Consider the following 16,921-nt stretch of genomic DNA (forward strand, 5'->3'; position numbering starts at 1 on the left):
TATGTATTAGGCCCAGATATAAACCATTATACACAATTTGGCCCGCTTCGGACCTAATTTGCAACACCACTTATCACCTATTGTAGAAGCAACTTTGCATCTTTAAACCCAGGTTAGTTTATAGTCAAGCCTATTCTCTTTGTTTAGGCTAGGATTTCCACTCTTCTGATACATGCTGAAAGAAAAAGCATTTAACTTACATTCATTTTGCACACCCCCTGATCAACACAGATCAAGCCATTTTAACCATCAGACCATTTTCTGATTCATCTACAGCTGATATAACTAATACCACAGTTTACAGCACATTTCCACTGATTCTGGCTCAGAGGCATCCATAGGATGCTTGAAGCAAGCTTATTTTGGTCTTAAGGTAATGGTACACAGTTTTTGTACTGATTTAACTATATCAGTTTAGAAACTGATAGTTAAAAATTGGTACAACCCCTAATGTTAAACAAATCCCAACTGGTACACTGAAAGAAGCTATACCATTATAAATTCCTTTCTACTGGTATGACTCCACACTAATGGGGTTGCACTGATTTAACTATATTAATGTCTAAATGGAGTTAGCTAAATGGGTGCAAAAACTGTATGTAGACAAGCCCTAGCACCTGCCACCTATTGTGTAATTAATGCCATGTACGAGCAATCAAGTGTTGCCTTTATTTTCTGAATATCATCAAAACCTGAATATTGCAACAATGAAACAGCTTTTGAAAATTGTGTGTTTATTCACAAATGCAAGGAGCATGGGAAATAAGAGAGATTAACTGGAAATAATGATAACTATAAATAATGCTGAAACATAACTGGGTTCAAAAAAGAATTGGATAAATTCATGGAAGATAGGTCCATCAATGACTATTAGGCAAGATGGTCAGGGACACAACCCCATGCTCTGCGTGTCCCAAAACCTCCGACAGCCAGAAGCTGGGACTGGATGACAGGAAATGGATCACTCAATAACTGCCCGGTTCAGTTCATTCCCTCTGAAGCATCGGACACCAGCCACTGTCAGAAGACAGGACACTGGGCTAGATGGACCATTGGTCTGACCCAGTGTGGCCGTTCTTATGTTCTTAATGTATGAATGTAAACCAGGGAGGGAATAACTGAAATCTAGAGAGAGAATTCCTGAAGATGTCACGTGCGCACTGATGAGTCCAATGATGATTACAAGAGCAACAGAAACATTGCGAAGCAGAAGGCTGGCAGCTTGAGATCGCTGGGTGACTTCTCCAGAATTTTAGGCTAAGAAAGAATCTAGAGAAGGGAGAGGGAACTAAACAAAATATACGTGGCTAATTAAGTCTTGAAGAGAAAAGATAAGGACTTAAAAAGCCGAATGAGTTACTGCCAGCCAAAAGCACTGAGAAGAATCAGAAGAGTTTGTGTAACTATATCAATGGGAGAAGGAACGACAACTTAGAAACCTGACCCATTAACACGTTAGAGGGAAATCAGAGTAACGATGGCTCTAAAATGGCCACGCTAACAAACTGCATTTTAAAATCTCTCTTCAACATAATAATAAAGCAGAGAGATTCAGACAATTAAGAGGTAATGAAGGCCCAGTAAATAGAGCTATTGATAAAATGTAAGTGAGGGAAGACACAGAAAATGTGGACATAAGTATCACCGGGTCTCAATGACACATCTCACAAGGTGTGAAGAGAGTTAGCTAATGAATATTGTGAATACTGGCAATTCATTTTGAAATGTCCTGGCGGACAAGTTGGATGAAGGAAGTGCAGTGTGATGATCTAATTTGGTTTATCCTAGTGCTATGGAAAGTTGCTTTACAATACAATAAAGGAAGAGTTGGTCACTGCCTGTTTAAGAAAATGAAAAACAAATCTGCATTTCCCCTTGAGAGAGAGGAAGGGGAGGAGGCTATAATCAGCTGGTCCCACCCTGCTCAACACATTGGACAACTAGTATAAACGTAGTCACTTCCTGCCTTTGTCTAACATAAACACAACAATGAAATGTCAGGCTCAAACGAACTCTTTCATTCCTTGGGGTTGGAGCATCCGACCTGAAATCAGCAAAAAGCTCTCCCCATATCTATTCAGGGTTCTAGCTCCTGAAATTTGAGCTCATCAGCAGGCGCCCTGCATTATTATGCATCATGCAAGAACCTACCCGCACTGCTAATGGCGTAAAGGGGAGTGAAAATGAGCACAGTGGAGATTTCTGCTGAAATGGATGGCACAGATAGAGTCCCTGGTTAGGTGACTGGTGACAAGTCAGAGTTCACAGGTCTCACAGAAATTCAAATCAAACTTGGGTACATTTATTAATTATCCCGTAAAAATCAAAACAAAAAAAACCTCTTAGTGCTCAAAGTGGCACCAAGTTCGGTCACCGGCAGGCAGCCATTACATCGTCAGGCCTGAGACAGCATCTCCAAATCTTGACCCATTCGTTCAGTTTGACTTGGATGAAAGTACGGAGAGATGGACTGAAAACTGGCTGAAGGGTTGTAAACGAAGATCATGTACTGAGCAAGTGGGAGGCGGGTGCCAGGGAAAACGATGATTGGTCTCCTTCTATGAAGCCCATCGGTGGGATCTACGAAGGAACTTGGGCCGCGAAGCGCTGAGCATCATGGCACCTGATTCCCAGGTGCCTAGGAAAATCACAGGAACACCACTGCGATCCACAGTGCCGAGTCAGGCTCCGCATACCAGGCCCAACCCCAACCAAATCAGAGGGGGATCCACAGAGCCAGAACACTGGGCCACCTGAGCGTGCCGATGGGAGACGCTGATGGGAGGGGGGTGCGCTAAGACCTGCCCTCCCCCAGAGACAGGCGCCTAAGACGAGGCTGCAGGAGGTGCCTGTCTCTGCTTGTGATTCACGACCCGGGAGAAGAAAGGCATTTGGCTACTTAAATTGTGTGTGGGGGCCTGAAACAAAACGGGGGGTGGGGGGGTGGGGCAGAAGGAATTCCCTTGTAACCATCAGCCTCGTGGAGAGGGTATTCACCCAGGATGTGAGTCATTCTAACTCCTTCTTCGGCCCAATTAATACTCAATCAGTCAACAGTTTAATTAAAGGGGAACAGCGTCAATAGCAGAGATCACTGGAGACCCAGACTGAACTTCCCATAGCCCCGTGCTTAGGGCACTCAGCTGAGATGTGTCACATCCCTCTTCAAACCCCTCCTCCTCAGGAAGAGGGGGGACTTGAACCGGGGGAGGGGTCTCCCATGTCCCAGGTGAGTACGCTAACCCCGAGGCTAAAGGTTATAAGGCTCCTCCTCCTTCCTCCCCCCCACGCCTCCCAGCTGTTTTGGGTGAACTCACCTGCGGGACCCAATCTGGCTGGCAGCCTCTGGCCTTGCTTACCAGATCAGGCCCCACGTGAGACAGGCAGCCAAACACCCGCCTTCCCTGGTTCGTAATGGCTCCCGGGCTCAGGTGGGAGAGAGGGGCCCAAACACCTTTCCCGAGGCAGTGCTGCACATGCAGGAGACAGATGCCTAGACGAAATACACCTCCCCCCTCCCCAAACACAAACACTTGAGTTGCCAAGGGAGGTTAGGAGTCTACAGGGTGTGGGGGCAGTTGAGCAGGAGCTTCGGGAAATACAGTGGTGTCTGAAAACAGGACTTAGGTGCCTACGTACCGTCAAGGATCCCACTCTTTACCCCTCATCCAGATCATCAACAAACAGCACACAGATTAAAACTGTAGATGATACTAAACTGGAAGCTGTTACTAACGTCGGTGAGGAACGATGAAATTATACCAAGAGACAGAAGTTAGGAACCAAGAAAAGCAATATATAAAAAATTAAATTCAGCAAATAAATATACATCCTGACACCCCCAGAGGAAAATGTACCTGAAGCAGAGAGATCCTGGGATTAGAAATTACACTGTAACTCAGCACCTGACATGCTGCACCTTCGTTTTTCATATTGCATTTTGGTAATGCTAAGCGCCACGTTCTGGTTCGGCTTTGCCTTTTTTAAATGATTTTGTCAGAGTATTTTTTTTATTATTATTATTTCCAATTTGTAGCGTATTACCTCTCATGGCAATTTTCAAAAGCCCTGGCTTGTTCAATTACTACAATCCCATCTAACACAGAAAAACACTCTCTGCTCCTCTCTTACCCAGGAGATTGGTTGAACTGCCTTCAAAGTGAGTGATGTTGCTTGACATTTTTGGAGACTAACAGCATTCATCTCATGCATCGTTAATTACTCCAGGGGGCAATGTAAAGGCATCATTGGAATTAGAGGGTTGTTGTTTTTTTTAAACACACCGGTGAAGGGAGAGCCCTCTTTTTTCAATCCCATCACACGTGCAATGTTGCCTAATAATACCTTAATGTTCTTATATTTTTCCCCAGGCTGCAAAATTGCACAAGTTTATTGATCTTTTTTCTCTTTCTACAGCTAAGAATATCACCAAGAAAGAAAGTCAATATCTAACTGAAAATTAAATTGCTTTCATATTCTATTTAGCTTTTGCAGCATCAAGGAAGCAGATGACTGGTGAAGGAATTTCATAACCCTAAACAAACACGAGAACGTATCTGATCACAATCCACACAGGTAAAGGAACCACTGGGCTGAATACACCTTGGGGTTTTGATTTTGTGTGAGCACCTTTCCAGTTCTCCCAGCCATGAGTTCCCTATGTTGGTTGTCAGATACAGTTCCTTAGTGCTTAGTATTAGCGTGAGTTCTGTCAAGGACAACCCATATTTATTATTTGTATTAAAGCAGCACACGCTAAGAGACAGCCCCTGTCCTGCCCTGAAGAACTCGCAATCTAAGCAGGTGAAGAGTGGAAGAGAGGAAGGATTAGTATGCCCATTTTATAGATGGAGAACTGAGATACGGGGAAATTGAGCACTTGCCTACATGCAGAGTTGCACCAGTTTAAATAAAGGTGTGACTTTAAACTGGATTTAAGATGCCGCACAAGGCTGTGTGAACACTCATTTTTGTTTAAACCAGCCTTACTTCCGTTTAGCTTAAATTGAACAAGTTAGGAACAAGTTTAAGATGAACTGAAATAAACCACACTTAAATCAAAATGACAGTGTCCACGCAGGAGTCTGCACTAGTTAGACCAGGTCAAATCTGAACCAAAACAGCCCGAAACAACTTGGCCACGGTCACATGGGGAACGTGTGGCAGAGCCAGGAATTGAACGCAGACTCCCCCAATCACCAATCCCGTACCATAACTTCAAGGTCAACCTTTTGTACATTTTTCCTCAACATTATTCCTAGCTCATGGCTCTCGAAACTGACCGCAGTGCCTAGACTTGGATCCTGCAGATGGCAGAATGCTTTTGCTGCAGAAGGTCCTTCTGGAAAGCAAAATAATTATTGTAAATGAAGGAAATCTCTGCCCTGCTGTCCCTGCTTGGTTCTATCAACTTCTTCTACTAGCAAAGAGCTAATTAATTGCAATTTGAACAGCTGTTGACCTCCGTCTGTCAACAACCCTTTAACGCCATGCACGGGGCAGGGCTATGTCATTTTCTACCTTCTGAAAATTGTATGGATAATATGTGGGAAAGTCCCCCACACATCAGGTACGACATCAGCATGAACTAATTCCAAAAATGCATAGATTGGTGACAAGGAGGAAACCTTCTAACCAGCATTCCAAGGTCAATGCCAGATCCTCAGCTCTAACTAAACAACACATGGGACTTAAACCCTGATTTGGCAAAGCACGTATGCATGTGAGCAGCCGTCCTGTTGAGGACAGTTCCCTAATCCTAATCAGATTGTCTAACATGCCTGAGCAGCAGGACTACATTAAATTTGAGAAGACGAAAGAATCTGCTAAACCCATCTGCTGGCCTTGCTTTATTTCAATGGCCGCGCTATCTAAATGGACCTATAACATGCCTCTTCAGAGATTCCCCGACTTGAACACTAAGGTCCATATTCATCTTAACACTTAAGCAGGGCTTAACTTTAAGCACATGAGTAGTACCACTGATTCCCATGTGGCCCCTCGTGCTCAAAATGAGCATGTGTAAATGCTTTGTGAAATCAGGGTTCCGATACGTTATTTTGGCATATTTCTTAGAGGCATTATGATCAGCTACTTAGCAAATCACGGTATACACACAAAAATAGCCTCTATCTTGCTGAGCAGACCCACTGAGGACTCTGAAGGGGCCAATACAGAGAGAGCATTTTTCACTTAGTGTTTTCCATAGAATGCTTACAAGTTGCATGAAACAAAACAGTGACTGCTCTACTGAAACAAGCCTGATTCAATCAATAGTTTACATCAGTGTGCTATGCTGTCTTGGCAGGACATTGGACCAGTTTTGCTCTGTTGCACCCATACAACCCCACTGAACCGGATGCAACTTCAATAGGCTTAGTGGGATGCCCTATAAAAGTGTGCGAAAATTGTAGGAAGAGAAGTAAAGAGATGGCCATAATTAGTCGTACATAGTAACAAGTTGAGTTTTCTCGTTACCATTTATTAGTCTTCTGTCACTTTTCCACCCCTCATCACTCCTTTTTGGAGTGTTCACCACTACTATGAACACACACATCCATTAGATCGTTCACAATACTGGATTGCAACAGGGAAAGCAGTAACAGTCACTGCTGCACTTTAGAGACATTGTAGATTGCTGTATTTGCATACGTTTATTCCTACATTTTCGGATTCGAATGACACTTTTATTAATGTTATGGTACATTTATGCAATAGAGTATTTTACAGCTGGTATTTATTTTAAGTACAAAATGCCCAGTTTGGACTTTGGAACCACACATGCATATACACAAAAAACTGAATTGATTATAGGTTTGAGAAGAGCATGTCACCTGCTCTTTCATCAAAGGCCTTCCTACCACCTTCTCTAAAGCAAGTTAGTCCATATCCACAGATTTAGCCCTACACAATTGCTTAGCGACCCCAGAAATGAGGGATGGGTGACCCAGCTGGAACGACCCAGCCCTTAGCACTTGCTATGTGTATGGCTCTGTCTGCATTATGCATATCAAGAATGACATTTCATGAGTTTAACTTAAGCAGACCTTAGTGAACAATGCAGAGCCCTCCACAGGATGACTAATCAGCTCTCTGAGTATACATGATTTTATGCATCTTTTAGTTGGCTCAGAAAGCCAATTGCAAAACCAAGCACACAGGGCCATGGCACTGATTTGGGGTCACATGCTGAAGCACTGTGGGTCATAAATCAACGCATGGCGGATACTCCTCCATAGCACAACCATCATGAAGGGAAGTAATTTTTCACAAAATAGCTTCCCTGAAAACAGAACTAGATATTTGCATGTAGCAATGCACTTAACCAATCCAGGACTCGTTTTCCCATGATGCCTCACTATGAATGGAGTCTCACTGTAAACAGGCTCTGCTGCAGAATGGGTATTGTTCATTTATCACTATGGCAAGTCATTCAATAATAATTCCGAACAAAATTACTGATATCTATTAAAAAGAATCTATAACACAGACGGGGAGGCTCAGTCCTAGAGCAAAACTCTGCAGCTTTTCTCTTCTCTATTTTAAATACAGTTTCAGATCTCTAAGTATGAGGGTAATCAGAATGAGATTATTGCATACAACGTATCAGAGGAAGTAGCAATATTTAATGCCCTTTCCCCACAATGAAACCGAAAGCACGCTGCTATTCAAATCTGGCGTGCTACAACCTACAACACGTGGCCAGGTGCAATCGAAAAGTCAGATTGTGAAATGCTCTTTGTCTTCACTTACCCAGGATATGCTGCGATCCCTTCAGAACACAATGCAACAACAATAATCAGGTAAAACACAATCGTGAGTTACAAGAGATCACCATCATTATTTTTGGTGCTTGTAACGGAATTGCAGTGTGAGAGAAATTCAGGCAAAGGCGCTGATGCTGGTTCGCACTCTATTTCCTAGCGACACACAGTCTCAAGTCAGCACAGCGCCCTGGGTATCACAATGGGAACGGAGGGGTGCTGAGCATCCTTCAAATCTGGCCACAGCTGCAGATGACCTGGCCCTGAACGTTTGATTTTGACAGGTGTTGCAGACCCACAGCTTCAGATGCTCAGCACCTCTGGATGTCAGGCCCTTACTGAGTAGTCTGTTGGCTGATGCACTGAGTGTGTGGAATAAACAAACAATCTCCAACGGAGAGCTGCTAATGTTATGCTGGTTCAGATTATGTCCAATAGAGAAGTTAACAGAAAAGGGGCATTCTGGACTGGAGAGTCAGAACAGAGAGTAAAACATGTTCATGGTGAATGGAGCCAGGGATTAAACACTGGCCATATTTGCGATCAATGGAGATACAAGAAGTCCTGCCCATAACTATATCTATACATATAGATCAGCCACAAAGTAAGGCAGTGGTCAATGAAATTGATGCTGCTCACGGAGTAGTTAGAAGGTGCATCTCTTTCATGGAACTATCCTTCCCCCTCTCTGCCCCCCAGATCTATCTAAAGTACTATATGGCCACCACTACTGTAATATCTGAGCACCTCACAATCTTTAACATATAGATCCTCACCAAACCTCTGTCACATTCCAGGGTGCAATCCAGGGAGGGGTTGTGTCACTGCTTTTTGTTACAACCCCGCTAAATCGGTGAGCGCTATTACTCCCACTTTACACAGCTGGCATTGAGGCAGACAGACTGGGTGTGACCTTGGCCAAGTTTAAGTCTGTGGTACTGCAGGGAATACCAAGCTCCATGCAGGCACTCTAACACTGGAACCTCCTTCCTCCAAATAGAATTAAGAATCTGTTCTGTGAAGATTTAAACTATGGAGTTAGGATTTGTACAGCATATACGTATATGTCAAATTTCAATACTCATCTTACAATTCTTCAAACATTAACGTTTGCTAAAGTCCCTCCCCCATCACTAAAGGTGTTGAACAAAGACACAAACTGTCCCTTTGCTATTGCCCATTGCGCACAGACTAGATTATATTCATTGGCAGAGCGTGAGAAGTAGACTCGATGGTTTAATGCATCCCTTGCTAATCCAGGGCACAAAATTACGTGGTTTAGCAGAATCGGTTTTATGGAGCCAGCAATTTACCCAATGTAAGTGCTTACTTCATAGAACTGCATAGACTACTTATTGTACTCTGAATATCCCATCCCCTTCAGATATTCTGTAACTGTACAGAACACAAGAGTCTTTCAGAGGAACACTGTCCATGACTCGTGAGAAGTGGCTGACCGGAAGGGTTGCAAATAATTTCCAGATCAAGCAGCTCTTTTCCCCTCACCTTGATGAGATCAGTTCACAGTGCATGAATGAGGAATAAGGATGACAAAAGCCAGACGTCTCCCTTTGTGTGCTGTCGTCTCTCAGTTGCACCGTAAGAATGAAGATTTAACTAATACACACAGTTTTCAGTTTCATTACTCTCAATAAGTATTTTATTACGTCACAGCACCAGCAAGTTTAGGAACAAGTTAAGGCCCTTAACAAGCACCCCTTATCACCATCACAGCTTTCACAGCCAGAAAACTGACTGTGACACGAGCTACGTGTTCTGAGCGGAAGGGCAGGGAGGCCGGACAAGGAACATGGAAGACAACTAGAGGGCTGTACACTCCACAGGAGAAGGGGACTATTGCTAGGAGGAAACACTGCGTACAAAGTGATCTAGCGATTTTACTCCTATACCTGTTCTCACAGCCCCCTCTCCAAAAGCCAGGAGGGACCCACCACTTCCTGCTTCTCATCTTGCTGCCATGGCAAGGGCTCATATCAGAGGGACCCCTCACAGCCAAGAGTTGGAAGAACATGTCCTCAGAGACCACCAATAGGAGGAAGGCCCCACTAGGAAGAGACACAAGGCGCCCCCACCCCATGGAGACTGTTGCCGCGAGAGGCCTTGCTGCCCTGGCGGCTGAAGGACGATCTCAGGCGTACAGTTCACAGTGTGGAAGGAGACTGTCGGAAGACGACGGAGGAGAGGAGCAGGCCAAAGTTAGTGAAGGGTCAGGAGTACGGGGTTCTCAGAACCTCCTTCCTAATAGGAGGCAAAGCAATTGTCACTATCCCCTGCCCCCTTTTTACAGGGGCAAGGGAAGGGGCTGAGCCAGTGGGTAATGTAATATTCTCCCTCTCCTCAGGGCAAACCGAGGGGAGCCAGGCTGAGGGGACCATCATCCTGCTCCATCTGGGGCCACTGTCCGGATATTGGAACAGATGGAGCCCCGAGCCGACCCAGCCTGGCAGTTCGCGTCTGCCTGAGGTCAGAGGAAGGTTGCACCCTGGTTGGGTTAGGAGCCCACGCAGACAGAAACTGGCCGTTGGACACAGCCACACAGAGCTCACGCCTCAGGCAAGTGGGAGGCCTGTTCTTCGGGCGTTCGAGTCGGTTTGAAATGAGGCCGGCGGCGCTCACCCATCCTCCCCCAGTGCTGACGTACAAGACGATGGGTCCGCAGGGCGACGTGCGTCCAAGCATTAGGCACGGCAGGGAGGGCGGAGGGACCCAATCCAGCATTACAGGGATCACTGCCGCACTGCCACCAAGTTGTGGGGAAGGAGCCCAATGAGGGGAGTGGAGCTAAAGCTGACGGGGCTTGTGCCTGGGCCGGTATCTCTTCAAACACGTCCATATTCCATTCACACTGCCCCCCCTTGCATCCACTGGACCCTTCCATAAAGCTGCGGGCTGGCGGGGGATTCAGATTTCTGACTGCTCGGCGCCTGGGGCCATGCACCCGCAAAGAGACCCCCAATGGCACTTGCACTGCGCCCCCAGCAACCAGATGGGTGCAGTGACAAGCGGGAGCAGGACCCCATTCCCAGCATGCAATGGGGTGCACGGCAGACTACGTTACTATTTACATGAGCTGCTGCATGCTACTGCAGTCTCCTACTAATACCTGCCTTTGGGGATTGCCCTGTTTCCGAATATTGAAGAAGTCCTGTTAACAGCACTATCAGCATGCTGCCTTCACGCCTCAGCACCAGTGCTTCCAAGAACCATGAAGTCTTCAAAGCTGGTGGAGAACGAAGCCTAGAGCCCTATTTACACATCTCAAAACTAACCTGCTAGGTACTTCCAGCTTCTACTTCTATTCCCCAGGGCACAGAGAGGGTGAAAGTCAAAGGCAGATCACCTGTTCGATACAAAGTGATAATCATCCATAACAAGGACAATCAGTGCCTTGTTTGATCTTCACAAACTGCACTAATGACAACGAACCACAAGGATGTAGAAAGCACACTCATTTTGGACATCAGAGAAGCTAGATGTAGCCAACTACCTAATTACTTATAGGGAGTAAGATAACCAGCATAATCACAACTGATCAAAGGTCAAATCGATGCCGGATTTCCTCAGCTCACTACCCTCTTACTTACTGCAAACAAATTAAAACTCACAAGAATAAACCATGCAGCTTGTGTATGCGCTGCTGATTTCTCACTGAACACTTCCAGTAATCCATATGGTCATTTGCTAAGTACACGTGTGCTTCTCAATACATCACTTTACCAATGGACACACATCTTCTTAAACTGAGTAATCAGAATGCACCAGGAAAACACAGATGACAGACTACTCTGCTAATACTGGACTGGCACTGTCATTTGTTATGATACCTTCGGTGTAGGGCCCCAAATAGGTGGCAGTTATTTTCTTTAAAGGACAGTTTCTTGCACAGAGACTTGTGTGTTAACATTCGAACCATTGCATACGTGCTCCAGGTTCATGGACTGTGGATGATTTAACTCAGCAGCCACCTTGTGGAAGTGCCCTCAAAAGCATCCTGTAAGAGTTACACCTCCCCAACAAAATGTAGATGCCCTCAGCCAACCCAGCACTGGTGTATACCCATTGACTTTCAGGGAGGGAGTCCCATTCAAACCAGAGCTTCCTGCTATTACATTATCATCCAACTCTCTCCTAAAGACTTCTGCAAAGTCCACAAGAAGTTAGCTAATGCCAATCATGAACTAAATACATTTCACCAATGCATCACCGGGAGGTGCCCAGATACCCAAGTGACTGGCACGCTATACAAATTCAAACAGAATAAAATCGATTAAGCCATTCTTCCTTTGGCATTTGCAATCCGTTCTCTCTTCTGTGGACCCACATTTTCTTTTACACTACAGCAGCATCATTCAGCACTCTGGCAGAATAGAGGCCATATTGTAAATGAGAATCAGGCCTTGTATGTCTATCTTTGATATTTTAAGCTCTTCTGAGGTTCCATTGCCCACGATGCCAAACATATTGTCAGCACAAAGCCAACAATAAGTGAATAATATTAATTAATGTGCCATCTCTTAAAATAGACCGGCAATAACACCGTTCTCCTGACACCACATCCCTGCATTCTGACACTTCACTCCTCACTAGCAACTTCTCAGCACATTCCAATTTTAATTGTTCTTGGCATGTCTCAGGGCATCTTTTCTGACTGCTTAACAACCTGATTTGATCTTAATATCCTCATTTCAGATATATTTTACACTTCTTATCAAGGAAGGTTCATTGTGCTGAAGAGCTTTTGTTTCTGAAAGCCACTATATGTCTTTCCAGGGATACCAAGTTGGCGTGTCCATTTCTCTTATTAGCTGATTGTACATGGTTCATTGCCCATCGATCAAAATGAGCCTATATGGTCTTTGAGCAATTCCTCTTTCATGAGATAGCTTGATATGTCCACATCCCCATACAACCTGATTTATGGGCTCTTTTTGATGTACTACTCACATGAGGCATGAAGATGCTTTCACTGCATCTCTCCATGTTGCACCAAAGAAGGTACTTCCTTCAGTCTCAGGGAAGGTGATTTGCTTCTTTTGACTCTTTCTATTTCTCACACTCTCTATTACATATTCTCAGCCAATCACCCTAAATCATTCTTGCTATGTAGCCGAACAAAGAGGACGTTAAGGTGGGACTTGATCACATTCTGTAAGCACCTACACGGGGAACAGATATTTCATGGGGGGCTCTTCAATCTAGAGGACAAGAAGTATAACAAGATCCAATGGTTGGAAGTTGAAGCTTGACAAATTCAGAGTGGAAATAAGGTGTACATTAACACTGAGGGCAATTGATCATTGGAACAATTTATCAAGGGTTGTGGTGGATTCTCCATCATTGGAAATTTTTAGAAGAAAACAAGGTTACTTACCAGTGACTGCTGCTCTTTGCCTAAGCTAGCCCACAGAAAATGCTGCGGAGAGGGGCAGGGCCTGAGCCCCACTCCCACTCAGAAGCAGGTTCAAATCCCCACTCTGCCTGATGCATAGTAGGGACCCAGCTTGCTTCTCTCCTAGGAAAGTGCCCTAACCACTGGGCTACAAAGCCTCTCTCTCCCTCTCTTGCCCAGTGACTGTTGAAGTATTCCAGCGAGGCTCCTAAGTCCTGTGTGGATTTAGCTCTTGGGCGCTCAAAGCCTCAGTTGTCCATCTGTAGAATGAGGATGGCAGTACGGCACGTTTCAAAGGTTCCATAAATGTACCTGGACAGTGGACTAGACCAAGAAACTTGGGTTAGCCAAGTAAATGGCACGACCACTAGCGCCTCATGCTCCTTGCCTGCAGTCTAATTCCCTCACTTCCACCATGTTGATACTGTTCCTCTCCCTCTCTAGCGGAATGCTCTACTGCATTTCCATAGGGCCCGAGTTCCTCCTGTAGGGTGATATCACGCTCTCTCTCACGCACACTTCACCTTATAACTCCAGGCATTCACAGCCCCTGCTGGCTGACGCAGCGGGTTATTAACCCTTTCAGACGCGGTCATCCAGCAGCAGAAGTGCTGCTATTTCCAAGTGGTGCCAGAAGAGCCCTCATTTCACCCAAGTCCAATACTCAGTGCTGTCAGCTTGCCTTCTCCAGGTCATTGTAAATGGCCAAAAGCCTGCTGATCTGTACTATCCTTATGCAAACGGGGCGTACGAACACAGCTGCCCTTCCTCCCTTCCTTCCTTCCGTCGGGCTCTGCCATCCAAGACGCGGGGTGGTGCTGAGGGGGGTCACAGGACCTGTCAAGCACGACTCCTCTCACTCACCCAGGCCGTACCCCATAGCATCCTCAACTGACAACAACGGACTTCGCCCAGTGCAAGTGGAGGACTGGGCTCATTCACAGCCTATGGCTGCCGCTGAACTCCACAGCTCACAGGAGCCGCTTGGCGATTCAAAAGGGGCTGCCTGCTCCCTGACGCTACTCAAAAGCTGCATCACCCTCTGCAGCCTAAGACGACAGGGCTGAACTCCTACTGGAGCCTATCAGCATTTCTTCTTGATCAGCTGGCCAGCATTATTCCACACACCTGCCCGCTGCCCTCCTTGTTCTCCTACGGCAGGGCTAATTCGTTTGCTAGTTCCACCGAGCGCTGCTCTCTTGCAGAGAAGTAAATCCAAGCACACAAATGTGGGATCAAGGCCTATGCCAGTTTATTCGCAGGCGCCCGTTTCGTACTCCGGATCAGCTCACACACTGACGACTGATTCCACCAGCAATGCTAAGGGTATGTGGCATCCTGATCGAGGGCCTTCAGGGAATTCTATTAAGAACCCTCCGCCCTAGTCAGTGGAAATTCATGTTCTCCCACAGGCCAGTTTTAGGTATTAGTCCCGTAAGCAGCCACTGGGTCTTTAACGAACCGCAGCCCTGCACTGATCTAGCAGCTTGCAAGCTGGCCTCAGACAGAGTCTGACCCCCAAAGAGCCCCTTTGTCAACAAGACTGGAGGGGCAGGAAACTCACAGCTTGAGCCATCCTCAGCCTGCAAAGCGTGAGGCTGGCCCCATCTGCCTGCAGAGTGGCACAAAGCACTACGAACTGGGCCACCGGTCTAGCCTAGCATCAGCTTTGCAATCTTTGCCCAGCACCCTTTATCATCTCCGATATTATCGGTGAGCTCTGGAGGCTTTTCGTTCGCTGCGTTTCTGAGCAAGGGGGATCCCTAAGGATGCTCAAAGCCCATGTGATATTTTTCACGAGCAGCAGTTGGTCCTGGTTTGCCATTCTATTCATGGCCATGCTCTTGAACAACAACGATGTGCCTAACACTGGATTGCAGAGACTTTTTGCATCACGCATACGAGGTTTATTTTCTTCCTTCTCAGGTTGTAAAATGTTATTCAGTATGAGTGATAGAAACACACGGCAATGATCTCGTCAGTTAGGTCATCGGCAGGGACCCCTCGAGCCAGAAGCACAATTCTTTACTGAGCTCAAGGACTATATTCAACAGCCCACCAAGAGCAGAATACTCATAACCCTCCATATCTTGTCCCTCTAGTGACTAGAGAAGAGCCACCCTGTGAACATAGCATATATCAGCATACAGAAAAACACAGCCTCCTCACAGGTCTCGCTTTACCTTTACACCAACTAGTGTAGTTTCAAAAACCGGGCACATTGCTTTTATGCTCATCATTATTCTGGCTGTGCAGGGTTTTTTCCATCGGATACAGGCTACAAACACAGTTATTGCTATCACATCACTGCCTCTTGTATGCCATTAGCGCGCTCAGTCCCACAAACGCGTAAGAGGAAAATGTGGTCCTTGCCCCCAGGAGTTTACAAAACACAGGGAGGTTCTCCCTAGCTGTCCATTTTCTTTCTTGGAGGGTGTCTATGCCATACCTGTCACTAGAGGCCTCCCAAAGCAGCTCATAGGTAGAGGAGGGATCAGCACCTGAGCGCACCCGCTAGTTCTCTCTTGGCAGAGGCTGTATCAGTTCATGCTATAGTTTGACAAAGGTGTGCATCCATCCCTAGGTGGCTGCCTTACACCCTCCCTCTGAAGACCCTTCTTTTCTGCCCATGAACTCACCGTTCAGTCCAAATGAGCGTTACCGGCTCTGGATCCACTGGATGGTGGATTTCGCCACTTCCGGACTCTGCCGTGCACCTTGGTGCACAATGAACAACTTCCGAGATGCCCTAACGGCCGCCTAACACCAAGGAAGGATTTAGCGGTAACAGAGAAATAGCTTTAAGCCTGGCCTGCAAATATGGTTGTTTTACAAACCTCCCTGCCAATTCTGCTGTGTGTCTCAGAGCGTAAGGCCAGTTCTGCATGGTGCCAACGGCCCTCAAGTCCAAATGACTCCCCCAGGAGTTGGAGCAGCTCATCCTAAAACTTCCAAACTTGTGTTAGCACCCTAAGCCAGTGGCCTGATTTCCAGAGGTGCCGAGGGCCCATTGAAGTCAGCTCACCAAGTCTGAAAAAACTGGTATCAGTGCCTCTGTAAAGGCTTTTATTTCTCGCTAACTCTCTAGTCCGACTACTTTCAAAGATAACCTTTACTTTTTAAATGACTGCACTGCTTGTTTCATTGGGTCTGCTGGCACACAGAACACTCTACTAACAAGTGGTCAGTGTGAACTTCCTCCCAGTCTTACATTTTTTTAAATTCAAATAAAAAGCTGGAACCTAAGTAATGATTATAAGATGAATTCTGGTTATCTGCCATATTTATCCATTATATTAATCTACTGTATACTCATCACCAAACAGAGGCCATCAAGCTTTAACTGATTGATAAAAATATACCATTGATCTTACAGGAAGGCAAAATAAAGCACTAAGTAAGGTTAGTTTTGAAAGAAATGTGTCATGCACTGGCAGCTTGGTTTGACAGCAGTACGTCACATTTCTCTCAAAATTAACTTTAAACAAAAAAACAAACCCCCCAAAAAACCCACACACCAATTCAGGTCAAATAAAACATTGCGTTTGATAAAAGTGAAACATGGTGGGTTTTATTTTGGCTATTCTAAAATGTTTTTCCAGTTATAAAATACAATTAAAAGGAAATTTTGAAACAAAAAGTCATTTGAAACTGAAAAATCATTTCATTTTAAAAAGTTTATTTTTTCAGATTTTTTTCTCCCAACACAAACAATTTGGTGAAAATCGACACTAATCTGCTACAGAGG

At 45.5% G+C, this 16,921-nt stretch overlaps 1 protein-coding gene across 7 annotated transcripts in view; it reads right to left on the reverse strand.

Moving 5' to 3' along the window:
* CADPS (calcium dependent secretion activator) overlaps window positions 1-16,921 on the reverse strand; it is a 332,826-nt gene that overhangs the window by 264,965 nt on the left and 50,940 nt on the right. The gene's annotated exons all lie outside the window — the stretch shown is intronic.

This window comes from Emydura macquarii, unplaced genomic scaffold (assembly GCF_026122565.2).
Source record: "Emydura macquarii macquarii isolate MOO-44397 ecotype Brisbane River unplaced genomic scaffold, CSIRO-AGI_Emac_v2 contig_71, whole genome shotgun sequence".
Classification (NCBI taxonomy): Eukaryota; Metazoa; Chordata; order Testudines; family Chelidae; genus Emydura; species Emydura macquarii.